The following is a 23,013-nucleotide window of genomic DNA, read 5'->3' as shown; positions in this document are numbered from 1 at the left end:
TTAAACTAATAGGAAAGATTTATATACAGGCATGAATGCAACCCCCACCCTCCTATAGCCTTAAATGGTCAACCACTCTCAGTCGGCTAGACTTCAGCCGTAATATTCATCACACACACACACACACACACACACACACACACACACACACACACCTGACATTTACTTATCACACCACAAATATCAACACAAAGGCCGTAACGAATGAGATACCCTCATAACAATTACCGGCACCATCTTTGGACAAGAAACGGAATCTTGTATTTTTACATTCGGTTCATCCACTCCGCCTTATATTACAACTCCTCTCTTCTTACCCACCATTTGAAAAGCTGACAAAGCTACAAAACAGTTCGAACAGCAGTTACTGGTTGCTAGCAACTTCAGACATTCAACATTGGTAAACATGGACAGTTGCATGTTTACCAAATGGCGTCCTAGTTACGTCTCTTCGTTGTATATCAACTGACTGTTATATTTCTCTCTTGTGTCTCCCCTGATGATGTGATTATCACACGAAAGTGCATTTGGGAACTTTTCGTGTTTCATTTTCCCCGTGGACTCAGGAATCTATCTATCTATCTATCTATCTATCTATATATCTATATATATATATATATATATATATATATATATATATATATATATATATATATATATATATGTGTGTGTGTGTGTGTGTGTGTGTGTGTGTACTGAGAGTTTGACGTCAGGTAGCGTTAGGCGTGTGTGTGGCTTCTGGAGTTTGAGCTAGCTGTCAGCTGCTCGTTGGGCATTGTAATGTTCAGCGGTCTGTGAAAACTGTTCACTGCATTTAAGAATTTTTACGTTTTCCCCTTATGTTTGTAGGCCCTTCCGCAAGATCTCTGTCGAGTTTATCTTATACTTACTCCAGATCCATAAATGGCACTTAACCTCATTCTCTTTCTTAGTTATTGCTCAGATTCTTAAAAGAAAACGCCTATAATAGTTCACACATCCTGTTCTCCTGAAACCACATTACACCTTCCCAGTCAGATGTTAATGTCACCGCTCTCAATAACCATTCTTCTTTACACCGTACCACATAAACTCTATAGACCTGTATTTGGATTTGAGCATTTACCCATGAACCCCACCCAGGCCTTTGTATAAGAGCGCTGTGCATGAATTCTGACACTCCTCGCCTTACGATGTCCAAACGTTAAATAGTCAGACTAACCCCTTTTCTTGAGAAACACAAACCATCGTTGTGTTGCCACGCTTATTTGTTTTAAGAAAGGCTTGCTCCACCCAATCTCTAAGCAACCGCCCAAACCCTGTCTTGAAATCCACTCCACCAGATTTACAGAACAGTCTGAAACCACTGTGTACCTATCTTCAGACAAGTACGAGTTGCCCTCACTCTCCCATGTGGATACCAGCCATCCATCTTTCTAGCATTCTAATACAGCATAAGGAAAACACGTTAACACCCCATTATGCTTAAGATGCAACTTCCTTACTGAAGATTGTGAACACGCACTTCTGCTTGGCCTGCGCTCGCTCCACATAGGTAAATACAGTATCACCAGACTGACTTTTGGTTTCTGGCGGACTTAATTGGTTGGCTTACTGAGAATTTCCAGGGCAGGATGGTAATCTGAAGTGATCATAATTGTAATATATATATATATATATATATATATATATATATATATATATATATATATATATATTTTTTTTTTATACTTTGTCGCTGTCTCCCGCGTTTGCGAGGTAGCGCAAGGAAACAGACGAAAGAAATGGCCCGTCCCCCCCCCCCCCCCCCCATACACATGTACATACACACGTCCACACACGCAAATATACATACCTACACAGCTTTCCATGGTTTACCCCAGACGCTTCACATGCCTTGATTCAATCCACTGATAGCATGTCAACCCCTGTATACCACATCGCTCCAATTCACTCTATTCCTTGCCCTCCTTTCACCCTCCTGCATGTTCAGGCCCCGATCACACAAAATCTTTTTCACTCCATCTTTCCACCTCCAATTTGGTCTCCCTCTTCTCCTCGTTCCCTCCACCTCCGACACATATATCCTCTTGGTCAATCTTTCCTCACTCATTCTCTCCATGTGCCCAAACCATTTCAAAACACCCTCTTCTGCTCTCTCAACCACACTCTTTTTATTTCCACACATCTCTCTTACCCTTACGTTACTTACTCGATCAAACCACCTCACACCACACATTGTCCTCAAACATCTCATTTCCAGCACATCCATCCTCCTGCGCACATCTCTATCCATAGCCCACGCCTCGCAACCATACAACATTGTTGGAACCACTATTCCTTCAAACATACCCATTTTTGCTTTCCGAGATAATGTTCTCGACTTCAACACATTTTTCAAGGCTCCCAAAATTTTCGCCCCCTCCCCCACCCTATGATCCACTTCCGCTTCCATGGTTCCATCCGCTGACAGATCCACTCCCAGATATCTAAAACACTTCACTTCCTCCAGTTTTTCTCCATTCAAACTCACCTCCCAATTGACTTGACCCTCACCCCTACTGTACCTAATAACCTTGCTCTTATTCACATTTACTCTTAACTTTCTTCCACACACTTTACCAAACTCAGTCACCAGCTTCTGCAGTTTCTCACATGAATCAGCCACCAGCGCTGTATCATCAGCGAACAACAACTGACTCACTTCCCAAGCTCTCTCATCCCCAACAGACTTCATACTTGCCCCTCTTTCCAGGACTCTTGCATTTACCTCCCTAACAACCCCATCCATAAACATATATATATATATATATATATATATATATATATATATATATATATATATATATATATATTCAAATGGAGGTCATTAATTATATTTTTTTCTCATAAAATGGGCCTCCTGTGGCTAATGCGTTTTCTGTTGTATCATACATATAGTCATAGCCTATATCTCGTATGTATACAGTCTGCTGTTCAGTCATATCTTATATCAAGAAGATTATCCAAATTGATAGATTTATTATCTACAGCTGTGCTCCAGACGATCATGCTGTCGAAGATGTTGGAAACAAAGAGCTAACTGAGTTTTCAAAGGTTAAAATGACTACAGCTTTGTGTGGTTTATGACTAGTATGCGAGTGTTAGCATTATGTAAGAAGGCGGACTGGCAGCTAGCAACAGAGTATATTGTAACATTTGATATCTGCGCCTATGAAAAAAGTTCGTCGTTATAATGGTATATTGCTCAACAATTATTTGCCAAGCCGGCATGATGGATCATACAAGGCAGCCAGGAGCAGCTGACGTGCAGTGTAAACATCCGCCTCCTTTACTGGTACCATGCAGCATATTGTTCCTGTTTCTCAACTTTTTAGGTTTTCTCTGAAGCGGACGGGCCATTAGGTACTGTGGTAAGGGAATCGTTTCATCTACCTCTTTTTAAACTTTTATAGGCTTCTTCTGAAGCGGATGGGCCATTCGGTACTATGGTAGGGACTCTATTCATTTATGATACAGTTGTCGAGTTTGAATGTTGTAGAATCATGTCAACGACATTGACGTTGCTGATTCGTTGTAATATTCTTGCATGTGCTCTGGAGCGGGAAATTTTTACGAAATAACATCCAGATTTCCTCTGTAACTTGCTGAGACACCGACGAAATTTTCATGCAACAAACATTTCGTAAACGCGACATGATTAATGTTTATAGTCTCCCCTTGTTAGCCTGGCAGAGGCTCGAATGTCATGGTTAGTCATCTCCTGTACATATGTAGATTAGAATTATGTTAAGTTCAGAAACACATTAAAGCGCCACCGTACCCTTTTCTTTAATGGAGTGTAGTTCTGATGGTGCTATGTGTAGCAGCATCTGATTACAAGACTCACTTTAGCTACATGGGTTACTTTCCAGTTGATTTGATTACAAGACTTACTTTAGCTACATGGGTTACACTTTCCAGTTGATTTGATTTGTAACTTCAGCTGCTAAGTTTTGAAATGTGTACCTCATTAAGGATTCAAGTAGCTTTAAGGAGGTTAGGTCATTTGGGATTTACCCAGTTTCCTTCCAGAAAATGGAAGTGCTCCTGTGATAACAATTATGTTCTTTTGTACTGTAGGAAATGACTGTAACGTGAACACTTGAAACGTTCGTACACTTTACTTTCTTTCAGCTCTTACAGTGGTCTTACACCAGGTAAGTCTGTCAACACCTGAAGAAAGTGACTTTTAATTGATTCTTCTAATGCTCTGGCTCGACCATGATATCAGCGAGTGTCCTTAATCGTTGCATTTTTGTATAAAAGAGAGAGAGAAAAAAAAATGCTTCTCTGGCTCAACCATGATATCAGCAAGGTCCCATAATCGTCACAATTTTTGTAAAGAAAAAATCAATGTGTCCATTCTTGCCGATATTGACAGCAGAATTTACGTCACTCTTAAGTTAAAAGACTCTTGATAACCTGGAAACTTCGTCTTGAGTCTGTGAAGACGGATTGAGAGGTGGTGGCTCTGGATGGATTCACTCGCATAACCTTTTTTTTTTTTTTTTAATGAAAATGACAGTGCATTAGTATTAGTGGTAGATCTTTGTGTGTAAACTTTAAGCTCGCTCTGGATCATCATCTGCCTGTAGACTCTTTAGGCAGATCGAACGATTAATACAGCCCTATAAGTAGTTTTAAGGGAAGAGCTAGACATTCAACCATTTTCCCTTTTTTTTTGTTTGTTTAAAGGAAGTGAAGTGTTTTTAGTTGTAAAACTATACTTTGTAATGGAGCTTTCAGTATTATCTCTTTATAAGAGTAGGCATTCAACTATTTTTTCTTTGAAGAGATGAATTACAGTTGGGCTTTTAGATAGTATTTTTAAGGGTTGAAGTAATCTTTTCTACTTAATTTGAAAGAAAATAACGTGGCTTTCAACAGCTTTTTGAAAGATGAGCGCATGGATTTTTTTTTTTTTAAGATCTAGGCTGTTTTTTTTTCCTATTTTCTTAAAGTAAATTATTGGCTTTATTAAAGAATCATGTTTCAGTTGCATCAACAGAAAGTTAGGGTATGCACTTTCCACAGTGATTAATATATGAGCTTTTTGATTAGTTTATTCTTAAAAGTTACCCAGCACTACTTTTTAAGGGTATACCAAGCCTCGTTGTATGAATATCTTAAGAGCCGGACATAAACCAGCTGTAGAAATGAATGCAGATGAGGATTGACATATATTCTCTTTCAGTGGACCAGACATTACATCTGATTAACGATATGGGAGTACATGGAGAATTATGCATAACATTTTCGAAGGAGCCCCTATCCGTCACCATACCTTATGTGATGTGAATATATAATGGACTATTGCGGAAGAAGAGAGTAGGGCTTTGGGATGGAGAGGGGAGAGGGGCGTTTCGTGTAGGATAGGCTGTGTGTGTGTGTGTGTGTGTGTGTGTGTGTGTGTGTGCTTAACTCGCCTGTCACTCATAGTTAAAGTTGTATAGACGGGTTGGGGAGGGTGACATTAGAACGCCTCGCTTTGTTGATCGCATACATATTGAACCATGGAGGTGCTAGTGAGTACGAAGAATTAGAACGTCGTCACACGCGTGTTGAGGAAGCAATGAATGTGGTGTTTGCTTTTTGGCTTGAGGTTAGCGTTGCAGTTGGGCAGTGAAGATTGGGAACTCATTATGATTTTCGTGGGACGTCGACACTAATGTGAGATTCATTGGCATTGCCTTGGGATATTGAAACGAGTTCGCTGGGATTGTCTCGGGACAGTGAGGGATTGTGCGGGGACAATAAGACGTGTTTGACTTGAAGTGTCTTTGGCTACGTGCGAATTCACAGGAATTGGGATGGTTTTGGGACATTGAAACTTTTTGAGGTTCACAGGGATCCTCTTAGGGACAGACTTACGAAAGATGACTGCGATTGTCCAAGGATAGACTCCGTGTGTGTGTGTGTGTGTGTGTGTGTGTGTGTGTGTCTGTGTGTCTGTGCTTAACTAGCCTGTCACTTTTGAGTTCAGTGGGAAAGCCCTGGAAAATCGAATCCAGTTCTTTGGGACTTTTCTGAGAAAGTAAAACTTAGGGAAGTTCACTGACATCGCTCGAGGAGGTTGAAACTTATAAGGGCTCGAGTGTAGTCTTGGGACATTGAAACGTGTGGAGATTTTTCTGGATTGCCTTGGGAAGCACAAACGCTTGAAAGTTTATTGAAACTCGTGAGAGCTGGTTAGGATTGTGTTAGGGCTTTGAAACTTATTGATTCATGATTTTTTTTTTTTTTTTTGGACATATGGACTTATGAGAGTTGACCGTGGTTATCTCTAGACATTGAAAAAATGCAAGTTGACGGGAACTGGCTTAGGATATTGAATTCAAACTTTTGAGAGTTGACTAGCATTGTCTTAGAACATTGATTGTATTGGGACATTAAAACCTTTGATAGTTCACAGGGATTAGGGCTCAAGTTTGTTAATACCAATTTTGCACAGTGCAGGGAGGAAGTCTTATTCACTTAGGGGCCCCTTTCTTGAAATGTATTTGTCACACAGCTTTTTAAACTTTAGCATGTTCTCACCATTTTCAGTTTCTTCATTTAACGATTTCATTATCTGCCACATTGAATGGACCATAAAAGTATTTTTTTTTTTTTTTTTTTTACATTTTCGCAAACAAGTTTCTTGCTTGGCCTTAGATTGTCCTGTCTTTGCATGTTTCGAAAAACTGATCTGTGTTGAGATCATCTGGCTGGTGGAGGAACTTGAGAGTGGTGGTGGTGAAGTCATCCTCTCTAGTCCAGTCCCTTTTACGGTGGATAAATTCATTGCCTCAAATCTCTCGCAGTTCTTGAACTCTTATTACTTCAGGTACCAACTTTGTTGCCCTTCTCTGAACCTCTGTATTTGTTTGTTCCTTTGTGCAATTATTAAGTGCGGTGACCCAACCTCAGAATAATTTTTGTAGTGTTAACCGAATAGTCTTTGATAACAGTTTTCAGAATATTTCTTTATTCGTAGTCTTGATTTTAACTGAATAGACTTTGTTAACAATTTGCTGATTATTTCATTATCCGTAGTCTTGATTGCGATTCTGATAATTACCAGCAGACAATTTGTCTCCTGTAAAGTTCGTCAAACGTTGAGTCCTGATGACAAGTTAGGGGCAGCGTCGACTCCCCTATCCCTCTCTCACAAACAAATTCCTGCTGTGTAGTTCGTGCTAGATCATATTTATCTACAGGTCTCTCGTCTTGACCCACCCTCATTAATGACTTGGTATTTACTACTTCGGTAGAATTGCATCAAATGTATATGTGAGAATTTAGGAGATTGATTAAGTCCCATAGTAAGTCCATGCAGTCCTCCTCCTCATCACTCGTACTTCCCTTATGTGCCGAATTACCTGTGTGTACTGTAGGGGAATGGAGTTCCAGTTCTCCACTCCTTTAGCCTTATCTTTAGTGTACGTATGTGATTATTGTATGTATATTGCGAAGATAGAGCCTTACACACTCGTGTTGTCTCTTTCTTAACCTTGTGTGTATGTACCGTGTCTTTTACTCCTGTATACAGTATATGTACACACACACACACACACACACACACACACACACACACACACACACACCTGGCATAAGCTAGTGTGTGTGTGTGTGTGTGTGTGTGTGTGCCGGTGGTCACGGGGATGGCGGCCTCGGTGACCAAGGCAGCTTGGCTGGAGCCAGCTCGGCACTTGCACAGCTTCACCTGACACTTAGGTGGTTCCTTCCTCGCCCACAGCGTGATCGCTGCTATACCCCCGACGCCACCCACTTGCCTGACCCCAAAGGGAGACTTAACCCCCATTAGCTCGACTTGGTACGTACGTACGACCCGTTGAGCACGGCTGCACCACCCCTCGGGCTCGACGGAGCGACCCCACGAGCAGAGCACGACGGTAGGATCTGTGTGCACGAAGATGTACATTGACCCATGCGCACGGCTGTGCGACCCTTGAGCACGGCTGTGCCACACCATGGGGCTTGACGGAGCGACCCTAAGAGCACAGCACGACGGTGTGATCTGTGTATAGGAAGACATGACCCGTGCGCACGGCTGTGCGACCCTTGAGCACGGCGGTGCGACCCTTGGGTATGATGGCGTGTCTTTTAACCTGATCTCCCTAAGGGCCAGGTTTAAAGGGCGGGCTGTTATACCCAAGGGTCGCACCGTCGTGGCGCTGAAGTATTTTAAAAGCTACCGTAACGGTTTATACAATTAAGTGCAGCTATTTTTTTTTTGTACATTAAACTGTAGCTTAACTGTTTATACAGTTCATAACCCTTTATTTAGTAAAGTATATCGCGATTTATAAAGTAAACCGTTGCCAACGGTATATTCAGTTGCAGCTAAAGCTTTATACAATAAACTGATGCTTACGGCTTATACACAGTTAGCTGAAGTTAACGAATTAAACAGTAAACTGTTGCGAAGGGTTTATACAGTTAATTGCTGCCGGTAAAGGTGTAATACAATTGCAGCTAACGATGTATGTAATAGATTGCAGCTTATGTTTAATACAGTTTATACAAATAACTGCAGGTGACTTTATATACAGCTAATGCGGATAAGGATTTTGTTCAGTTAACTGATGCAACTGTTTGCACAATTAACTGCAGACGATATTAGTTTATACAAATATCTAGCTTACTGCTTGTGAAGTAAACTGGAAGTAAACTGGAGCTAACAGTTTATTCAATTGTTGGTAACGGTTTATTAAATTAACTGTAGCTCAAAGAAAAGTTCAAAGAAAATATAAGAATTATGAAATAAAAACATTAAGATATCACAAAGAAAACGTATGTTATTAAACGATGGCAGGCATCTATGGTATTTCTATAGTGGCCTTCAAAGTTCGAATGTTCTGGAGTGCAGGATCATGTAGCCATTCACTGAATATTACATCTCTATATTGCTTATTCATTGTCCCAGCCAGGCACAGCAACGTCACGCGTGTAAATGAAAAAAAAAAAAAAAATGCACAAAATGTGTAAAGGGAACGAAAGAGTAAAGTACATATATACCATTCACTAGTTTTGTACTGTGAAGTACATTGTGTAGGTGGATTTATTTTTTTGTAATGGTTATTATTGACATATGATTAGAGGCATTGATCTCAGGTGGAATCATATATGGCTGAGAGAATTTGAGGGGTTTGTTTGAGGCTTTTTCTATTGATTTACGGGGAGAACATTTTGCTTTTACGAGTTGGGGAAATCGGTAGGATTTGTTTGCGTTTGGGAGAGGTCATTAGAAAGGAAAGAAGGGAAAAAAAGGGAAGGGAAAAATTGTAAAGATATTGACTTCTTTTCTTGATGCAAAATATTGGATATAATCTCTGATTCCAAAGAGGATTTGAGGCATTTTGCTTAACGCTTTCAAGTAGTAAACCAACTCACTGCTAACCTGCCGAGCTGTTTGGGTATCTAGGTAAGTTGAACTTTTAAGAGTGGGATTTTAGCGTCATTATGAACTATTTAAACTACAGCGCTGTCATTACGAATGGTATTATTGGAACCTTTGTCGTGTGTTGTTTAATACTATTAGACGATGGACTTCAACACGGAATTTGAAAAGGGCCGTGAGTGGAGTCCTTGGACGTCGGAAAGCGTACCGGAATAGCCAGGATGTTGCGGTCATGTAGGATGGTGGTCCAAGACCTATGGCATTTTGACTAAGGCAGGGAGGAGTAACACGACAGCTTCTTTGCGGACAAAGCTATGAGGTTAGAAGGCCACCGAAGTCTGTGGTGAGCTGTGTCTTGTATAGATCGTTCGTTCCACTCCTGTTCCAAGCATGAGTTTGAATGCCATTCAAAAACGAGTTTAGTTTGATTTGATTCCTACCCTTTTAGCATATCGAGAAATCTAAAGCAGTTATTTAGATAACTCTTGAATGTTTAAGTGTTGTCAGTTTTTATCTTTCGAATTTTGTCACTTCGAATTTCATTGTTGGAAAGATTTTTTTTTGTATGACAATCACCTTAGATTTATACGTTGTTTTTCACTGAGGTAAAAATGCAAGGTGAAAAATACTAGTAAAACCTCGCAGATATAATGTTTTTCACTGAGGTAAAAATGCAAGTGGAAAAATACTAGTAAAACCTCACAGATATAATGTTTCATCTCAACTTCCGTTTACTGTAAGATATTACTGGGTGTTTCTTATAAATTCCTATACAGTCGTGGATTTTGTTTGTAGATATCGAAAAATATAATTCCCACGAAATATGAGCGTTTCTTATTTTATTTGTAACTTGTTTTATCAAGCATTGTTGAAGACATATTCAGTACATTACATAAAGTTCCAGGTTATGTCGAGCCACAGGTGCGTCTTTGTATAGAGATCCGTTGTCGTCAGGGTTCTGTGTTTCTGGTGTTTTCCGGTAGGTTCACACGCGTGGCTTGACGTCAGGGAGGTACACCTACGTGGCCTAGTATCAGAAGTAAGTACACAGGAGGACCAGAGGCCACGAAAAGAAAGATCAGCAGAATCGTCATTTTCCCCCCTTTTTTTTTTGCAGTTCCTTTTGGAACACTCCATCACTAGTTCATCTGTATAGCAGCAACATACTGTCGCTTTTCGTTTCAGATTTTCTGTTACATTTCCCTTCGTTTCGTGGCGTTGGTTGGGGTCAGGTACGTATATCGTAGTGGGTGCCGGGGAGAGGGATAGTGTGGTGCGCTGCGACCTTCAGGCCGGCCAGCACACTCATTACTTTTGCAATACGTGGAAGGTTAAGTCAAGGCCACTCATGATGATCCCGTTGCTGGGCTACATTGTTCCGCGTAAAGATCTATGTTTTTCCTTCCTCCTCCTCCTCCTCCTCCCTCTCGCCTCTCCCTCCCGTTGATCATGAGCTGATATGTTTTGAAAAAGTAGATATGTTTCTGTTTTGTAAAAATGTGAGTCTTATACTTCATAAAGATGACATATGATTTTTTTTTTCTACTGTGTATGGTATGTCATATTTATATGGGGTTAATTATATTCCGTTTTGTATAATGTGCTTTTGGTATTTCGTGATAGCTTTTTTTTTCTTCATAATGTTTTATAATGGTGCCTCATATGTGCTTGGGAGGGTTTTTATCAGTCTTCATTTCGTGTGATTTTGCTGGCGGTGCTTCATGATATGCGGATATCACAGCCACACCTGGTAACGCTGCTTGATAGGCTGACCGTTCCAGTTTAGCGAAGCCGTAGTAGATATTGGTGTCAAAACTTCATCCAATTTACAGGCATTGTCGTAATGAACTGCCGCGTGTTTGTTTGCTGATGGTTTTCTCTCGTCTTGGGTTACCACGAGCGCGCTCTCCGAATATTAATGAAGTGTGTGGCGTGGTAGGAAGGATGTGGAGGATGCCAGTTAATGGGGGGTGTCCCAATATTTCCTTTAGAGTGGGTCCTGCGTTACGAGCGTGTATGGGCGTTTATGCATATGTATGAGTTTATGAGTGGATGGGACATTCTTCGTCTGTTTCCTGGCGCTACCTCGCTACCCCGCCACACGTGAAATAACAACCCCCTACCCCCCATGTGCGCGAGTTAGCGTTAGGAAAAGACAACAAAGGCCTCATTCGTTCACACTCAGTCTCTAGCTGTCATGTATAATGCACCGAAACCACAGCTCCCTTTCCACATCCAGGCCCCACAAAAATTTCCATGGTTTACCCCAGAATCTTCACATGTCCTGGTTCAATCCATTGACAGCACGTCGACCCCGGTATACCACATCGTTCCAATTCACTCTATTCCTTGCACGCCTTTCACTCACCTGCATGTTCAGGCCACGATCACTCAAAAGCTTTTTCACTCCATTTTTCCACCTCCAGTTTGGTCTCCTACTTCTCGTTCCCTCCACCTCTGACACATATATCCTCTTTGTCAACCTTTCCTCACACATTCTCTCCGTGTGACCAAACCACTTCAAAACACCCTCTTCTGCTCTCTCAACCACACTCTTTTTATTACCACACATCACTCTTACCCTATTATTACTTACTCGATCAAACCACCTCACACCACATATTGTCCTCAAACATCTCATTTACAGCACATCCACCCTCCTCCGCACAACTCTATCTATAGCCCACGCCTCGCAACCATATAACATTGTTGGAACCACTATTCCTTCAAACATACCCATTTTTGCTTTCCAAGATAACGTTCTCGACTTCCTTACATTGTTCAACGCTGAAGAGATATATGTAAAAATCACCTCTGGGAAGAGAAAATAAAAACTACTTTCGTTTAATATGTCATCAGACTGAGTCTGTCTGAGGATGTATTAAAGGAAAGTAGTCACCGTTTTTATTTTCTCTTTCCTTGTGGTGACTGTTGCATATATATATATATATATATATATATATATATATATATATATATATATATATATATATATATATATATATGTATATATATATATATATATATATACATATATAATTATATATATAATGTATATATATATATATATATATATATATATATATATATATATATATATATATATATATATATATATATATTCTTATGAGTCCACGGGGAAAATGAAACACATCTTCCCCGTGGACTCATAGGAATATCTTGATCACGCGCAAAATTGTGATCCTTTCCAATATATATATATATATATATATATATATATATATATATATATATATATATATATATATATATATTTTTTTTATACTTTGTCGCTGTCTCCCGCGTTTGCGAGGTAGCGCAAGGAAACAGACGAAAGAAATGGCCCAACCCCCCCCATACACATGTATATACATACGTCCACACACGCAAATATACATACCTCCACAGCTTTCCATGGTTCACCCCAGACGCTTCACATGCCTTGATTCAATCCACTGACAGCACGTCAACCCCGGTATACCACATCGCTCCAATTCACTCTATTCCTTGCCCGCCTTTCACCCTCCTGCATGTTCAGGCCCCGATCACACAAAATCTTTTTCACTCCATCTTTCCACCTCCAATTTGGTCTCCCTCTTCTCCTTGTTCCCTCCACCTCCGACACATATATCCTCTTGGTCAATCTTTCCTCACTCATCCTCTCCATGTGCCCAAACCACTTCAAAACACCCTCTTCTGCTCTCTCAACCACACTCTTTTTATTTCCACACATCTCTCTTACCCTTACGTTACTCACTCGATCAAACCACCTCACACCACACATTGTCCTCAAACATCTCATTTCCAGCACATCCATCCTCCTGCGCACAACTCTATCCATAGCCCACGCCTCGCAACCATACAACATTGTTGGAACCACTATTCCTTCAAACATACCCATTTTTGCTTTCCGAGATAATGTTCTCGACTTCCACACATTCTTCAAGGCCCCCAGAATTTTCGCCCCCTCCCCCACCCTATGATCCACTTCCGCTTCCATGGTTCCATCCGCTGCCAGATCCACTCCCAGATATCTAAAACACTTCACTTCCTCCAGTTTTTCTCCATTCAAACTCACCTCCCAATTGACTTGACCCTCAACCCTACTGTACCTAATAACCTTGCTCTTATTCACATTTACTCTTAACTTTCTTCTTCCACACACTTTACCACACTTTATATATATATATATATATATATATATATATATATATATATATATATATATATATATGTATATATATATATATATATATATATATATATATATATATATATATATATATATATATATATATATATATATTCCTATGAGTCCACGGGGAAAATGAAACACGATAAGTTCCCAAGTGCACTTTCGTGTAATAATCACATCATCAGGGGAGACACAAGAGAGAAATATAAGTCAGTTGATATACATCGAAGAGACGAAGCTAGGACGTTATTTGGTAAACATGTGATTGTCCATAACAATCACATGTATAGTATATTATGCATAGTATATTATGTTATTATTATTATTATTATTATTATTATTATTATTATTATTATACTTAACCGCCATGCACTTTCGTATGCTACATCTTCAGGGGAGAACAAGGAATAACCATATTCCATATTGCAAGTTCTCGCCTGAAGATGTAATACACGAAATTGCACTCGGGACTTTCTGTTTCATTTTATTTTTCTCATGGTTATCAGCATATATATCACACCTCTGTGAATTTATTGCATCATATATATATTTAAATACGTAAGAAAGGAAACTAGAAAAGATACCGCTTGAAATGATTCAGGAGAGGGAAGACATACAGAATATTGGATGTGTGAGGTGAAGAGCGGGTGAGGGGCTGGGAGTGTGGCAGTGTGTAAGGCGTGCCCAGCGCGGCAGGTGCTTCCTGACGGTGCGTGTGTGCGTGTGTGCGCTGTATAACCACATTCTCCTCAGTCCTCCTCCATCATCAGGATGTACCACGCATGCACCTCCCCGAGGATTTGTCTCTAGTCACGTACCAGATATTGTTTAATATTCTCAACAGGTCAGTGTGTATGCACTTGCGGCATGTTTTCTCTGTGCGGAGAGAGATTAGTTGCTGGAGAATTGATGCGCCAGGCACGCGTCTTCCCAGAACTGGAGACGTGACGTGAGCATCAGCTGAGCTAGGGGCTGGGGGCGTGCGCTGATTTGTGTGTGTGGAGTTGTGAATGACGTGTGGCCGCGGCTGCCTTGTGTGTGTGTGTGTGTGTGTGTGTGTGTGTGTGTGTGATTAGTCCCGTGTTGACGTATGTTATGTAATAGTATTGTGGCGGAGTGTGTATTAAGTCCTGTGTTAATGTGTTTATTTTTTATAGCTCTGCGTTAGAGTGTGTTTAGTCTTGAGTCCTATGTTGATGTGTATGTGTGTGTGTGTGTGTGTTATAACCATGTGTTGCTGTTATTTTTATTTTGAAATGTGTGTCATATACTTGGGTGGGAGTTTGTTTACTCCTGTGTTGATAGATGTGTGTGTGTGTGTGTGTGTGTGTGTGTGTGTGTGTGTGTTATAGCATTGTGTTGGTGTCTGTTTTACTTTACGTTGGTGTGAATGTATGTGTATCACTGTGTTGTGTGTGTTTTGCCTTGTGTTTGTGTGTTTAGTCTTTTGTTGGTGTGTTAAGTCTTCTGTTGGAGTGTGATTGACCTTATTTTTTAGTATGTTGGTGTGTTTCTAACCTTGTGTTAGTGTGTGCTAAGCCTTGTGGTGATGTCTATTTAACCTTATGTATGTGTGTGAGTAGAGCCTTATGTTAGGGTGTTCAGTCTTGTGTTAGTGCGTTGAGCCTTTTTTTTCCCTTGTGTTGGTATGAGTTGAGCTTTTTGAATGGGTGCGTTTAGCCATGTGTTAGTATATGTAGAGTTTTATGTTGATGTGTGTGTAGCCTTTTTTTGTGTAATGTAACTTTGTCTTTATATATCTTTCTTTAGCTTGTGTTTGTGCGTATGTAGTTTTGTTTTTGATGTATGTTCTGTAATGGCAATTTAGAATTTGGAGTAATATAGGGAGGGAAATTAGCGAGGTGCCCTTATTCACGCCACATTGTTTACTTAGATTTGAAACTTCCGTTTTCCATGATACACAAATAAACAAAATAGAAAATGAGAATATTGGATAGGAGTAACTTGCATTTTTGATCAGAATTTCAGATGATACCTGAATGAGGAAGTGGGCTTTTTACGATGGCTTTTGGAGGACTTCTACCCTTTCCTTATATAAGAACTGGGTCTTACTTAGCCTTACCTTACGTATTTCTTACTGTAATTTGACAGATCTTTCTACTCGGAGAGCTTTGGTATGAAACCTTGCCGTACGTTTCTTGAAATGGTTTCGGAGTTCTTTTACCACCACATGTTGGTCTTGGACCTTATCTTACAAATACCTTCCGTTGATTTTGGAGGTCTTATTCCCTCCCTGGCTGTGTTTGAGACCTTCCCTTGCCTGACCTTGCGATGTTTTCAGAGGTCTTCTACTCCCCCGCAACTGGGTCAAGGCCCTTACCTTACGATGGTTTCGGAGATTTACAACCACAGCTGGGTCTGGGACCTTACCTTACTTATATCTTACGCTGGTGTGGGAGGTCTTTTACCCCTATAGCTGGGACTGAAACTTTACCTTACCTTACCTTACCTTTCGTATACCTTTACGATGCTGTCAGTGGTCTTTTCCCCCTACAGGCAGGTTTGGGACCTTACCCTACCTCACGGGGGTTTCAGATGTCCTATATACCCCCTCAGCTTGGCATGAGACTAAGCTCAATCAGGCTGTTGAAGGCCGCGGCTGATAGGCCTACGTTATCACCACACACTAGCTGGTCTGGCACACTTTGCACGGAATGGTGCTGGCATTTTTAGAATTTCCTTCATCGTACGTTCCATGGTGTTTCCCTACGTAATTACCCATTTGTGCAGTACGTGGAGAGTTTTACACTCAAGTGGTCCCCACGTCTTGGACTCTCTCTCCAGTGTCATACAACCTTTGTTGTACACGTGCAGAAAATTCATCATGCAATATATTCCACTACATGTACTTGTTTGGAGGAGGACACCCACCCCTTCCCCTCACAGATGGGTCGTACTTTACCTTACTTTATTTTTTTTACGGTGTATCAGGTACATTATCGAATCGTTTCAGAAAAGTTTCTTGTTTGATTTTATCTCATGGCCTGCTGTTGTACTGCCCATGCATCTTTGGAAGACCTGCTCATCGTTGACACTATCGGATTGGTCAAAAAAAACTTGAAGATTCTAATGAGGCCACCCTTTACTTTTTTTTTTTTTTCCAAGGTGGACAAATTTAAGGCCTCTTCTCATGATTTGTGCTGGGCGGTGCCTGTGTGTGTGTGTGTGTGTGATGGTTAAGTCTGCTTGTACGTCAGTGACGTGTGTGTGTGTGTGTGTGTGTGTGTGTGTGTGTTTGCGGAAGGTTCTGTGAAATTTACAGTGAAGGATTAAGAACGTAAGTATCTCTGACTTTATATATAGATGGAAGATTAAGAAAGATGGAGGAATGATTCAATAAAAGATGTTAAAAAGCAGTAGAGCAAGATTCGCTTTGATTCATGAATAACCAGCACTTTAGCCAGCCAGCATTTGTAAGGTATATGAAAGCAAAGAACAAATATAGCAAGATAATTGAGGAGGAACAAAGAAGCTTTGAAAGGGTAATGGGGACAATGCAAGTGAGAAAATCCAGAACGTTTTCGTAACTTCATCAGGGGGTGAATTGTAAGTTGAAGAGAAGCTGCTTAGGCGTATTAGGGGATTCGGAGGGAAGATTTGTCGAGATGATGTAAGGATATGTGAAGAACTACATGAAAAATTCACGAAGGGTTTTCGCAATGGAAGACACCATAGCTCCAACAATAATGAGATGGAATGGGGGTTGGGGGGTGGTCTTGGAAGGTATTTAGATTTATAGGAAAGACATCACCAGGATGCAGGAAGGTCTTGGCCCATATACGGCTCATGGTATTTTTGAAATTTTGTCATCTGTGCTGAAGATGTATATCATCTGACTGTTATATTTTCTCTCATGTCTCCCCTGATGATGTGATTATTACACGAAAGAGCACTTGGGAACTTATCGTGTTTCATTTTCCCCATGGACTCAGGAATATCTTGATCACGCGCAAAATTGTAAAGTGTTTTAGATATGTGGGAGTGGATCTGGCAGCAGATGGAACCATGGAAGCGGAAGTGAATCATAGGGTGGGGGAGGGGGCGAAAATCCTGGGAGCATTGAAGAATGTGTGGAAGTCAAGAACATTATCTCGGAAGCAAAAATGGGTATGTTTGAAGGAATAGTGGTTCCAACAGTGTTGTATGGTTGCGAGGCGTGGGCTATGGATAGAGTGGTGCGCAGGAGGATGGATGTGCTGGAAATGAGATGTTTGAGGACAATGTGTGGTGTGAGGTGGTTTGTTCGAGTAAGTAACGTAAGGGTAAGAGAGATGTGTGGAAATAAAAAGAGCGTGGTTGAGAGAGCAGAAGAGGGTGTTTTGAAATGGTTTGGGCACATGGAGAGAATGAGTGAGGAAAGATTGACCAAGAGGATATATGTGTCGGAGGTGGAGGGAACGAGGAGAAGAGGGAGACCAAATTGGAGGTGGAAAGATGGAGTGAAAAAGATTTTGTGTGATCGGGGCCTGAACATGCAGGAGGGTGAAAGGAGGGCAAGGAATAGAGTGAATTGGAGCGATGTGGTATACTGGGGTTGACGTGCTGTCAGTGGATTGAATCAGGGCATGTGAAGCGTCTGGGGTAAACCATGGAAAGCTGTGTAGGTATGTATATACATTTGCGTGTGTGGACGTATGTATATACATGTGTATGGGGGTGGGTTGGGCCATTTTCTTTCGTCTGTTTCCTTGCGCTACCTCGCAAACGCGGGAGACAGCGACAAAGCAAAAAAAAAAAAAAGATATATATATGTATATATATATATATATATATATATATATATATATATATATATATATATATATATATATATATATGAATGTTAATGACTAGGCAGGTGTGTGCATTTACCTGAATATGTTTGCAAGTGATCTAAAGGTCACGAGGAAGTGGAAAGCACAGAGGATTGCATCGGCTGACAAGGGGACTTAGACAGACTCCAGAACTGGGGTGATACACGGTTGATGGAAGTTCATCCTGAGCCAACGTTAAAGTAATGTGGATGGGCCACCAGCAACAGAGACCTGGGCATGATTATTGCCTAGTAGGAAATAAGCCGCAGGAATCCGTGGATGACACGGACTTTTGGAGGCTTCTAAGGTTCGTCCCTTTGAAGGCTGAAGCAATCCTCCGTGCTTTCCACTTCCCATCGCGACCTACAAACGTATTCAGGCAAAAAGATTTTTGGAGACTCGTGTCACCAGAGTCCCACCTGAGGAGAATAGGTAAGGCCTTAGACCAACTGTATGCTAGCTAATAGCAGAATGACATTCGGGTTCATTCATATGGAAGTAGATAGCGAGCTGTTCGTATCTTTATCATAAATGTTCATTGATACGGAAGTAGATAACAAGCTGTTCATATCTTTATCATAAAGGTTCATTGATATGGAAGTAGATAACATGCTGTTCGTATCTTTCTTATTAAGGCCAAAGCTAGAATATGCTTCTCAAGTTTTGTTACCGCGCCTAAAGAAGAACCACAGGAGGGCAGCAAAGATGGTACCGGTATTAATGGAGTCGAGTTATAGTGGGGAAAGGCTTGGGGGCCTTAAATTTGCCCACCTTGAAAGAGAGACGAGTGAGGAGTGATATGATCACATCCATCAATCGACTGATGGTAGACACAGCAGTTCTTCGAGAGATGTTGGGGTATAGCAGCCAGACGATATGTTATTGAATTAAGAGAATGGTGGATGAATGGAATAAGGTGACTGAGGACATGGTTAGGATGCAGACAGCATATAGAAATTATAAAAAAATAAAGTACGGAAGTAGAGAACGTTGAATAAATAGGACCCTCACGAGTGAGCAACTCCCTCCCCTTACAGTACAAATTAGTAATCACACACACACACACACACACACACACACACACACACACACGCACACGATCCTAAATATTTTGTGTGTGTGTGTGTGTGTGTGTGTTGTGGAGGTAGTAGATAGGATGATATAGGGAACCATGGTTGCGTCATGGCCGCGCCACAGACACACACACACTGGTGGTCGTCAGGCGGCGCATGGCCCCGGCAGCAGGCGTCCCCGTGCGTGAAAGTGATAAACACACACATACCTCCTTGCGGTACCAGGAGGTGGCTGTACATACGTCCCAGCGGGGCAGGACTATGTATGGAGCGGACGTGTCGACGCGAACTGGCTGCACAGGTAACGGAAGGAGAGATAGATAGATAGATAGATAGATAGATAGATAGATAGAGATAGATAGATAGATAGATAGATAGAGAGAGAGAGAGAGAGAGAGAGAGAGAGAGAGAGAGAGAGAGAGAGAGAGAGAGAGAGAGAGAGAGCGTAGGGTGAATTATTGGGCAGTAGGCGTTGCTGGGGCACAGGACAAAGTGCATTGGCATATCAGATGAAGGGGCGAGGGAGGGTAGGGGTGGGGGTTGATACAGTGGCAACCAAATTTGCACGTTTGGTCGGAGGTGCGGCAGGCGTCTCCACTAAATGCCACCTTCCCTGCACTTTATTGCATCGGTCGTGTAGGAGAGAGAGTGGAGAACAATAGGAAGAAGAACAACTACGCTGGCAGTTTTGAGAGTTTATTCGTAAGATGTTTTCTTCTGCAGAGTAAGAGTTTACGTGGTCATAGAATCGTCTTTAACACCTGAAGAAGATGTTAAAGTGTACGTGGTCATAGAATTATCTCTTAACACCTGAAGATGTTAAAGTGTACGTGGTCATAGAATTATCTCTGACACCTGAATAAGGTGTTAAAGAGTACGTGGTCCTAAGAATTATCTTTAACACTTGAAGAAAGTGTTATTAAAGTGTTTTAAAGATTTTTTTTTTTTTGGTTGACATATGTAACTTTACGTTAACGGCCTTAATAACCTTGGCAGTTGATTGGCCTGAAGCCCAAACAACCACCCAACCAACCCATGTTTTCTTCTGAAACGCCGCGTTGAATTATATTGTCAGATTTTTTACTTGACTATGTGATAAACACTTGTGGAAATTCATGTTCGGGCTTCGAAAACACTGCCCGGATGTCTGTGTTGTGTGTGGGTGCGACGGTCTTCACGTGCGTACGTACGACCCCAGACTTCGTGCTTCCCCGTCGTAGTGTTGGGGAGGATACTGTCGGATGGCACGTCACGAGACTGACGTGGGTCAAGGTGCAAGACCATCGCTCGTCCTCACCACCGTCGTGGGCTTCGGGAAGCCCATAGAAGACAAGTGGAGCTCGCTGCTGCTGGTGCTGGTGGGTGCTGGTGCACCGCCACATGTAAGGATGGTGGTTCCTCCTCCTCCTCCTCCTCCTCCTTCTCCTCCTCCCTCACTCCTTTCCTCCCTCTCCTGACTCCCTCCCTCCCTCCCTCCCTCTCCGGATCGCATGGATACGCGAGGAGGCACCCCTCCACAGCCCCTCCTCCTCCTCCTCCTCCCCAAGGGTCATCGTCCCTCCTCCGTTTGACTCACTCTTGATGTTACAGCTCAAGCTGAGGCGTTTCCCCTCCTCCTCTTGTTTTGCTTCGTGTTAAGCTTCGTTAAGTTTTTCTCTTTATATTGTTGTCAGTAGGTTTCATAAAGCTGAGTGTTTCCAAGGGAGGTGTGTGTGTGTGTGTGTGTGTGTGTGTGTGTGTGTGTGTGTAACGGGGAAGTAGGATGTTGGGCTACCCCTACACTGCTGCTGCTGCTGCTGCTGTATACCCATCTTCCCTTCCCACTTCAGGATGACGGTAGTTGTCGGGTGGGTAATGGTTCACGTCCTCCCTGCTATATGCTCGCCTTGTGGGAGGTAGTGGTGGGTGGTGTGACACACATTATCATCATATGAGTCTAGGGGTGAGTCAGGCAGTATGAAGAGTGACAGATGGGGGACAGTTAAGGGTGCAGTGTGAGTGATGCGAACAAGTACATGACGCTCGTATGCTTGGGAAAGGGAACGACCTTGCCAGACGAATTTAGATTTTTTTTTAATGATATGCAAGAGACGTGTTCAACAGTATGACACACCAGGTTGCCAGCCAGCTTCCACCCTTGGAGATACGATGTTTTTTTTTTTTTCCTCTCTCTCCTGGTGTTTAAAAGAAACATGAGTATGTCTTGGGGTGATATGATGAGCCCGCAGTGTTTGTGGTAGTCTGAAGTGTTGTGGCAATGTGTCAAGAGCCAGTGCCTTGTCGGTGGGAACTGAGGCAGGAGAGTGAGTGTGTGTGTGTGTTGGTCGTCGACATGGCCGTGTGGGTTTCGGAGGAAGAAACCTGTATTGTATTGACGGCCGTCATGTTGGGTTCGAGAATTTACACACACACACACACACACACACACACACACACACACACACACACACACACACATAAGCATTTGACACTGTACCACTCGGGAGGCTGATTAAGAACCCGGATCATCAGGCAGGAATAAGGACTGGGGGTGGGGGGAGGACTCCTTTACTGGACAGATTATATCTGAGTGGAAGGAAAGGAAGAACACGTGCCTGAGGATCCCTCAGCGGAGTTCCCCAGGGTTCTGTCTCGGGACCACTGCTCTTAATCTATGTTAAGTGACGTGCTTGAAGACACGGACATCCTACCCCTTCCCATGTTTTCAGATTATGCAAAGGTCATGAGGGAAATTGCATCAGCTTGCAAGAGGACTTCGACGAATTCCAAAGTGGGTATGTTTCTTTGTTGAGGAAGTTCATCGCGAGTAAATGTAAAAGAAATGAGGATGGTTCGTCTGGAAAGAAGGCCTCGATTTGATCATAATCTCTCCAGAAGCAAGCCGGAGGAATATGTGAGTGAGCAAGTCTCAAAAGTTGACATTGTCCCCAGTCTGTTTCCAGACTCTCGCATTTGTGAAATAGATAAGGAAATCAACTGTCTTCTAGCTAATTATATATTACAACATGCAAGTTCATGGATTAGGAATTATTCAGCAAGATGCTTTTTTGATACATAACTGGGCATTCCACTACAACATGCTCTCGTGATACATAACTTGCCAACCTAGTACAACATGCTTTTCAGTGGAAACAAGTTTCAACTTCAGTATGAAGAAACGGAAGAAATCAGAAACAGTACAGAATACCGGACAGACACAATATCATAAACCAGTTGAATAATGTGAAAGACGTTTGAACCAAATGTCTGGCGACCGAACCCTCAGCGAACACAACAAAACAACGGTTGCTTCATGCAGAAGGATGGTAGCCGGATCCTGCAGACCTTCAAGACAAGAACTAATGATGGTATTATCTCATGAATATTTCACAGCCAATATTAATGTGGTTAAGAAACTGAATTACCGCGAACGACTGAAACCTCTGAGGCTACACTCCCCAGGGCGCAGACAGGAGCGTTATGTGATCTATACTTGGAAAATCCTAGAAAGTATAGTTTCCAAATTAC

At 41.8% G+C, this 23,013-nt stretch overlaps 1 protein-coding gene across 6 annotated transcripts in view; it reads left to right on the top strand.

Moving 5' to 3' along the window:
- LOC139746029 (uncharacterized) overlaps positions 1-23,013 on the top strand; it is a 271,715-nt gene that overhangs the window by 13,485 nt on the left and 235,217 nt on the right. Inside the window, exon 1 of one of the 6 annotated variants that reach the window (XM_071656852.1) lies at positions 14,290-14,463. The exons of the other annotated variants lie outside the window; for them this stretch is intronic. The gene's annotated coding sequence lies outside the window, so the exon portion shown is untranslated. Of the gene's footprint in view, positions 1-14,289; positions 14,464-23,013 lie in introns of those variants that run through there. 6 annotated transcript variants of the gene reach the window in all.

The sequence above is a fragment of the Panulirus ornatus genome, chromosome 4 (genome assembly GCF_036320965.1).
Source record: "Panulirus ornatus isolate Po-2019 chromosome 4, ASM3632096v1, whole genome shotgun sequence".
Classification (NCBI taxonomy): domain Eukaryota; kingdom Metazoa; phylum Arthropoda; class Malacostraca; order Decapoda; family Palinuridae; genus Panulirus; species Panulirus ornatus.
Note: the sequence above shows the minus strand (reverse complement) of the source record. Positions and strands in the feature narration are given on the sequence as shown.